General features: G+C 36.9%; 1 long non-coding RNA gene across 4 annotated transcripts; it reads right to left on the bottom strand.

Moving 5' to 3' along the window:
- Nucleotides 1–8,443, bottom strand: LOC147523142 (uncharacterized). 4 transcript variants are annotated; one of them, XR_015195999.1, is made up of 6 exons: nucleotides 8,351–8,443; nucleotides 7,851–8,032; nucleotides 6,627–7,682; nucleotides 6,282–6,337; nucleotides 3,713–3,791; nucleotides 1,012–1,765 (listed from the first exon to the last, which is right to left on the bottom strand). It is a non-coding gene; the product is annotated as an uncharacterized LOC147523142 (long non-coding RNA). The 4 variants fall into 4 exon arrangements; XR_015195998.1 differs by having other exon boundaries at nucleotides 3,713–3,783; XR_015196003.1 differs by lacking the exons at nucleotides 1,012–1,765; nucleotides 3,713–3,791 and adding an exon at nucleotides 1–723.

The following is an 8,443-nucleotide window of genomic DNA, read 5'->3' as shown; positions in this document are numbered from 1 at the left end:
TATAAAGTGGATCGAACGATTGGTGAGATACTAGGGTATTCGTATCCACCACCATTAATTCCATCGCTTTAATTATTTATTTGTTTCATTCCTTAATATTTTAGAGTAGCAATTCGAAAAGGTAATCGTTGCTATCTCTGTATATGATCGTGATAATATTGTAAAACAAAGATTGATTTTTCTTCCCTTGAACAGTTTAAACCCCAAACATCCTATGTATCCAAATTATGAAAAACACAAGATAACAGGTATTTAAAATTATGAAATAATATATCAAGCTTTGACTGATCGAACTATAGCCTAAACTACCAGGAATACATGATATTAACGGTGCCCAAAAAACATTCGACAATCGATTGAAGGAAAAATCATTAAACATTGAAACTCATAATTCGTAGGGAATTTCAACAGACAAATAACCAACCAACTTTATTAACAGGGTTTCATCTCCACCCTAGCAAAGAATTTAGCTAGACATAACAATTGAATTGAAACAAAGGTAAAGGTAAGAAGAACTCATGTCGACAGTGAAGTCATCTCCTCCTTTCTTCGCTTTCCGCTTTGGCTTCCACGCGTCTCCAATCCTCCACTTTTCTGCCTGTTCTGTGTTCTGCAGCCCCTCCCCCTTTTCAACTCTCTGTCGATAGTGATTAGGTGGTCTTGGATGTATGGGGTGAATGGTAGATGGTTTGGCTTGATTGGTTCGAGTGTTCGATTTGATTGCTGATAACCCATAAAAATAGAAGAATCCTAAATATTAATGTTAACAACACTAATACGTAATCCTACCGTTCTTACGTTTAAATCAATTCTTCTTACTCTCAAAACATAATCATGCAATACAAGGAGTAAGGATTCGTTCCACTCTTAACTCTCTAGACTTAAATTGAATTCAACTAATCAAACCAAAAGGAACAATGGTGAGAGTAATGATTTGATGTGAAATTTCTATACTACCATTCCCAACACAAAAACAATAATAACAAGTCATAATTTAATAACTAATTTAAACTTTATAAATCTAAATTTAACAATAGTCTAAGAATCAAAATGAAGACAACCTAATTTATGAATTTAATGAACAATAAGACCAATGATTCAAAATGAATTTAAATTGAATTTAAAACAACTAAATATAACTAAGAATTGAATCAATAATCTAAATTGAAATGAAGAACTAATATTTTATTCTAAAAACTAAATATGATTCTAAACTACCTAATTGAATGTAAAAAAACTAGATCTAGATCTAAAAAACTATTCTCTAATGGCTACTTTCTAACCTCACTAACTAAGACTTAAGAGCTAAGTCTTTCTTTTTTAAAGGAGGAGACCAGATCCACATTTTCGTGCAAGGGCTGAGGAGCCATGTTTTAGGCCGGAAAATCGGGCCCAAAACCCAATTTCTTTAGTCCAAAATGGGCTCTTCAGCTGCAGTTGGCTTCGACAGATGTTTCGTCCACTTCTGCTCGTCTGATTGGGTCAAGGCTTGGACCATTGGAAAGCTCTTTCCGAGTCGGTCGTTTTGACATAAGATAGGTCCAATTCCAAGGTCTGAGTCCAAAGATACAGTCTTCGGAAGTTCTGCTGACTTTGTGCACTGTTTCCGCCCGCGTGGACTTTGACTTTTCATCTTTTGACCAGGCTTTACAAAGGCTTTGTCTTCTTGAATCTTGGCCTTTAATCACAGAACTCCTTAGTAACCAACCATTGCTCCTTTATCTCATCAAAGTGGCACATTTCTGCACATAATTGACTTTGAAGCCTAAAATGAACAAAAACATGTAATCAGTATTAACTCTTACTTATTACTCACATAACTGGTCTAAAAGTATGATTGTTAAGGGGTTAAAACTACAGTTTTGGGCTCTTATCAAACCACCCCCAAACATCATTTTGCTTGTCCTCAAGCAAATATGAGAAATTAGAATAAGTGACCAAAAATGGAGTTCTAACTACTCTCCGTTTATTTGAGTCGCGATTGCATTTACCATATCTTGATAAGGCGCTAAACCACTAGGAATTCCCTAGTGGACGAGTTATAGCCTCGTGAGAGTTTTCCAGTGAAGGTACTCACAAACTTCATCTATACTACAACGACTAAGAAATAAAACTATTGTTTTCTCATTTATGTCTCAACTATTTATACATCTCACTAGCAAATGAATAAGAATAGCCAAGTCAAAAACCTAAGCTAATATATGCATAATAATCAATCATTTACAATAAACATATATACAATGAGTAATACTATGAAATGTATGAACAGTCCGTTCGAACTTCGGAATAACGCCCCCAAGTAGGTTCTCACAATAATAGTCAAGATCTGACACTCGATTTTTCCATTCAAGTTTATTTTACTCCGTCCGCGATGGGCACACTTTACCTTAGAATCTCAATGACACACAAGGAAGTCTGAGTCGATCAAACACATCCCGCCACTTACTATCACACTAACCTATTCCCAATTGAGCTAGAGGTCTTTTTATTAGGTGTTGGGGGATTAGGAAATGGTTTAAGAAGGAAGAAAATGGATATTCAAAAAGGACAAGTCACGAGATAATAGAGTCTTCATATTATGTAACTAGAGAAAACCTTGTTATTTACCTTTGCTTCTACACTTTGTTTCCATCCTTATCCATATTTTTTTCTTTTTCCTTGGCTTTTGACTCCTTTTATTCTATTTTTTTTTTGAGTTTTTATTTTATTTCTATTTTTATTTTTCTTTTCTTTGGATGGAAACTTCTTTTCTTTATTTTCCTCAAGCAACTAACTAATTTTTGTTTACACAGGTTTTTCTCTTCTTCTTTCTTCCTCATTCTATTATCAGACTTATTCTAAATTGGGTAGGTTGATTTTTTTTTTTATTTTTTTATTTTTTTTTATTTTTTTTATTTTTATTTTGTTTTGTTTTTGTAACAGGGTAACGGATTTGCGGTTTATGAAAGGCTAAAGAAAGGCTCAGAGGGGCGACTAGCGGAAAATAATTCATAGGTTTGAATTTCTAGCTATATCGATCCAAAGAGGGCCTAAATTTTTGCTTAGGATATGGTTTGGTGATCAAGCAAGTGGATGTGTGATTTCTCTATCCGGATTTTACTTCTCCCTTGTGTCATTTCTCAAATGTTTCACTCATATAAGGCTTTAGGCTATATTCTCACAGGATTTGTAGAATAAGTACTCTAGCCTAGATTTGAAACTTTCTCGCTAACAATCATAGATACTGATGTAATATATTTATAGATAGATGCAAAGATTATTACCTACATATTAACCCAAGTTTCTAAAAATTATTCTAATGCAAAAGCTACGTGAGACTTCTAGATTATTAAGAGCATAGAGAAAGAAAATAATACCAATATTCCTAAGTGTATAGCATAACTTATTTATTTATATTTTCAAATTTTTGAAATTTTAACTAGAAAACAAGTGCACATTATACATATCTATATCCTAACAGATGCCTTAATTACACGTGTTTCTATGCCCCCCCCCCCAAACAAGAAGCATGCTTTGTCCTCAAAGCATTTAAATAAAGAGGGTAGAAAAATACCATGGAAACGCGTGAAATTTTGGAACATCTGCAAAACAAGGTTAAAACATACTAATATAAAAACTGACGCAACTCTATAAGAGTTCCACCCATTATGGGGTTAACAGAGCTAAATAGCTTGGGACATAAGCAGACACTAACTGGAATTAAAAAACTTACCTTATCTCCCGCTTTTATTCATCATCCTCCTCATCCTCTTCTTCTATAAAGAAGTGAGTTTCCTTCGCGTCCTGCCATGCTATGATAATTTGTCAGGCTTCATGCCATTTATCATCTATGGTTGCTAACCTATTAAGCGCCACTTGGTCTGACGGGGTGTAGGGTGCAACCTGATGAGGTTGTATCCTCCACCCTGCCAAGTCATTGCGGGAAAGATCGAATAATACTATTGGTGGGTCGCGATTAATCGGCCGTAATCCAATCCGTGAAAGCGTGTACAAAAATAGGGAAGAAACATAGCATAATACGGAAATTAGAGCGGGCATAAGAAGGTACTTATGCCTCATGCTATGGGCTCGTGCTAAACTAGACATCAAGGTTAAGGAAGGTCATGGCACATACGTCCCGTGGCTAAAAGCAAGGAAGACGTTGCAAGTGGCATCATTCACGAAGAAAAAAACGCCATTCCCCAAAATGTTTAGCATGATCCAAAACATAACAGTTCCTATGTTCATGGACAAAGCTACCAAAGCGCGTTATATTCCCCCTTGGTCCTCGATACGGAAAATGCACGCCCCATACGACTCATGCAAAAACTTCGTAAGTGTAGACATGCATATTATCTACCCAATAGCACCATGGGTCTTGTCTTTCAGCGGGCATAGCAAGTCCAAGAACAAATGCTAACAAGAACCATAAGCGGTTCCCAGCTTACGTATGTGATCACCTCGCGAAACCAAGGACCATAAGTAGTGCTTTGGAACAAATCTTTGAAAGACTGTTCCGATATTATTGTAGGAGATGTCATCTCAAAACTACGCTCTAGAACAGTACCGCAAATGACACAGGAACAACCCAAAAACTGGAAATTTTCTGGTCTCTCACGGAAGTCGGTAGCGAGTGCGCCTCGGGGTTTTTTGACTTAAAAAGTGTTTTGAAGCGAGTCGCTTTTCAACTTAAAGCACCAGAATGCTTCGATTAATAAAATTTTTAGAAAATGACTAGGGCACAGGTGCGCTCCAATGGGGCGCAGGTGCTCTCTCCAACACCCTGATGATTCCAAGGCCGATGAAAGAGTATAGTTTTCTGATGGAAAAGGGAAATTTTCGGTAGCAGCAGCACATGAAGACATCAGAAAAAAAGGCTGCGAAGCACAGGGGATGCAGGTTCATATGGAGTGCCAAGATACTACCTAAAACGCAAGGAATTGCATGGAAACTAGTAAGAGGGGCATCGCGGTTGATGATCGATCACCAAAAGAGGAAGATACTGACTTGCTTCGAGATGTTGTATATGTAAACGAAGAAGAAGAAACCATCGAGCACATCCCCGTACCAATCGCCCTACTCTAGCAAAGCGAGTTTGGGATCGGATGAGGCAAATTTTCACATCACGAACAAGTATAGAATCCTTCAATGATATTTTGCAACAAAGCAAGCATCATAAATAAGCATTGATCTTGGACATGTGGAAAGCTTGCTCGGTGACTTGCATGGTCGGTTTGTGGAAAAATCGAAACAAGGTGATTTATGAAGAGAAGAAATCCAGTTTTTGGATATTTGCTTTCTCGCGGAGAGCCATCATCGAGCCTACCACTATTCATCGTACTATGAACAATTGCATGACGGACATGAAAGCTCTGCCGCAGATTCAATCTTCCACATAAAGCGAGAAGAGCCCCCAAATTATTGAATGCTATTGGCTTCCCCAACCCCGGATTCTAAAAGTGAACGCAGACGGGAGCTCGAGGGGGAAATCCGGTGTATGGCGGGGATGGGGCATAGTTCTAAGGGACTACAAAGGAGATTTCTTGGGGCGGCAGCTTGGGGTTGGGTATTGCAACTAACTACATGGCAAAAACGTGGCGGTTGTTGAAGGTATTGAGAGCCTTGGAATTTGGTGGAAATACATTTGGGTTGAATCGATTCTTCCTCGATTGGTTAAAAGCTTTTCAAAGAGGACCGCGATTACATTGGAAAGTTAGAGCTAAATGGAGGCAAACCAAGGAGAAAGCCACATGGATTAATGTCACCAAACATGGCGAAAACTAACTTAGGAGGACGGACGGTTGTTCGAGGCATGGAGCGGCGTTACAAAGGGGAAAGTAAATGGTGGGGCCAAGGCCCCCTTTCATGAAAACACGGAGAACCGTTCACTACCTACTTTCGTTTCTCTTATTAATTTTGGGCTGTAATAGGTGGGTACACATATGATGGTACTCACACTAGGCAACTTTTACTCTACTTATTCTTTTTCTTTGTAACTTTCATTTTATTCTTTTAATCAATTACCTTTTAGCGAAAAAAAAACACAATAGAATCCAAAAAAAAAAATCGTGAAAAAAAATTGAGGAAAAACTTTCAAATACACTAGGTTGAAAACAAAACCAGAAACCCAATTTCACGCTTCTAAAAAAAACCACAAATCTTCTAAAGGCTTCCAAGCATATACCAGATTTTCTAAGAACATAAAATGAAATAGATATGTATAAAATGTGGGAAAAAAAGGCAAGAACGGTTACAAACATTTTACATGAAAGCTAATCTAATGTAAAGATATGATTACTCACTGGAGGATCAAAGTAGGGCTTCTCCACTGGCACAATTTCAAATATTTCTCGAAGATCTTCCTTGTTCCACAAAAACAAATACCAATAAAGTGAGAGAAATTACTGGCAACCAATGCGTATTTACATAAATAATGAAAAATTATAAAGTATAGATGGAAGTGTAGAATGAAGAATAGTACAAATTGAGAAAACACACAAAGAAAAATGAAGCAAGAAAGTTATAGTTTAATCAAACTAATTCAGGAAATGGCTTATATAAGGAGTAAATGTTTATGTTTTAGTAACGATGGAGCAAAAGGAGAGAGAAAAGAAGAAATATTATAACACAATCTACAAATTCCTCACCTTTCCCACCACATTTACATTTCCATATTTGCCGCCTCCCATCGTAGACCCAAACGTGAAGGTGTGCAAGTGAATGGAATTGGAGTTCCAGTATGCTACAAAACTAAACACAATCAAGTTCAAGATTATCGAGCGAGCGGAGCGAAAGATCTTGGCAGAAGGGGGGGTATGCGAACAAAAACCATGTTGGTTTGTTTCTGTCTATCTGTCCTCAACTTCTCTCTCATTTTTTCTTCACCCCCAATACCCTTTCTCCTTCACCCAACTCTCTCTCTCCCCGCAGCTCCGCTCACTCCCCACTGCCATGCAGTATACTAGTAGAAAGACACATTGGCTATAAATCATCAGAGGACATCATCTCATATATACAAAGGAAAATAGACTTACAAACGTCTACGGCTCTAATCATGAAACCTTGCTGAACTTTAACCTCACCATATGCATGAGTGCACTTAGCTACCATTATAAGGAGAAGTGCATAGAAGAAGGCTCCGACCATTTTTTTTAAAAAAAAAAGAAGGTTTTGACGATTTTAAAAGAAAAGAAGGTTCTGGCCAATTTAATATGTATGTAAAGAAGAAGCTTAATGTTTTAAAGAAATTGCAATTCTAAACAAACCATATATCGATTTAAGAAAGGTTATCAACTTGCTTGGCGCTATTTGGTATTTATTGAGAAAATAAGATACAGTAGTACTAGTACCATCATGCAACATAAGTCTCATCCTTGCATCTCTAGGCCAGCTAGAATCATATAGATCCCTGATTCTGCTTATTAGAAATTTAGAACTGTAAAGTAAATGGTGGTAGCAGTTACTTGGTGGTCTTGTGATGTATGATTGACGGTGATTTAGCATATCTACATTCCTATAAAGTTTTGTCTTAAATACATCAGCCAAAATACTTTATAACTATCAAAGTTTTCATATAACTAAGCAGAAATCAATCAAAGAAAAATCAATAAACTTATGAAAAATTTACTTATCATGCACGTAGAGAGAAATATATGGATCTTCAATTCCATAGGTTCGGCAAAGGCTGGCTCATTTAGGGGTACCTATGCAATAACATGGTACTCGAAATAGTTAAACACCTCAAAGTACATTATCAAAAAAATATAAGCTAAAAATCACAATACATCAGTACTAATATGAAGCTTAAGATCTTGAAAAAACTGGAAAAAATCAACAAATGCTACTGATAGTTTGTTCAATACCATCATTACCTTTTGTTCATGTGCTGAAAGGAAACCGCTCCTTGCCATTGTAAGTATCGTGAGAATTAGAATGCCAGAGAAGATGATGGGCAACACCCATTATTACCCAGTACCTTTAGTTTGTGCGCTAAGTTTCGAAGCATCCAACGTTTTGAGAAACCCTTTAAGAGAGAACCGTAAGCAAACAGACCCTACAAATAGGAAGGAAGGAACATTCAATTACAGAATTATAGAAGACACATCAAGACATCCGAGGTATCGAAAAAGGAAGATCACAAACAATTCAGTTAACAAAATTAAAAATACAACTAACTATTCCTCAACCCCTCTGACCATGTGCGGAAGTAACATTACTCTTGGTCTAAGCCTTCCAACATTAGTATCATTACCATTGGCACTCGATACACAGATGGAGGAGGGCAACATATGAAAACTTGTTGACATGGTGCTTTGCATTTGTTCCAAGTACAATATTTACCCTAATTGAAAATATACGGCCTTCATCTAACCTTAGCTTTTCATATCCGATGTGATTCCCAAAAAGATTGAGATTTTCGATAAAATATTTGACTGAAGAACACCATCAAAGGCTTTTAATCCAG

This window comes from Coptis chinensis, chromosome 1 (assembly GCF_015680905.1).
Source record: "Coptis chinensis isolate HL-2020 chromosome 1, ASM1568090v1, whole genome shotgun sequence".
In the NCBI taxonomy this organism is placed as follows: Eukaryota; Viridiplantae; Streptophyta; class Magnoliopsida; order Ranunculales; family Ranunculaceae; genus Coptis; species Coptis chinensis.
The sequence above is the reverse complement of the archived record's forward strand: the minus strand, read 5'-3'. Positions and strand labels throughout refer to the sequence as shown.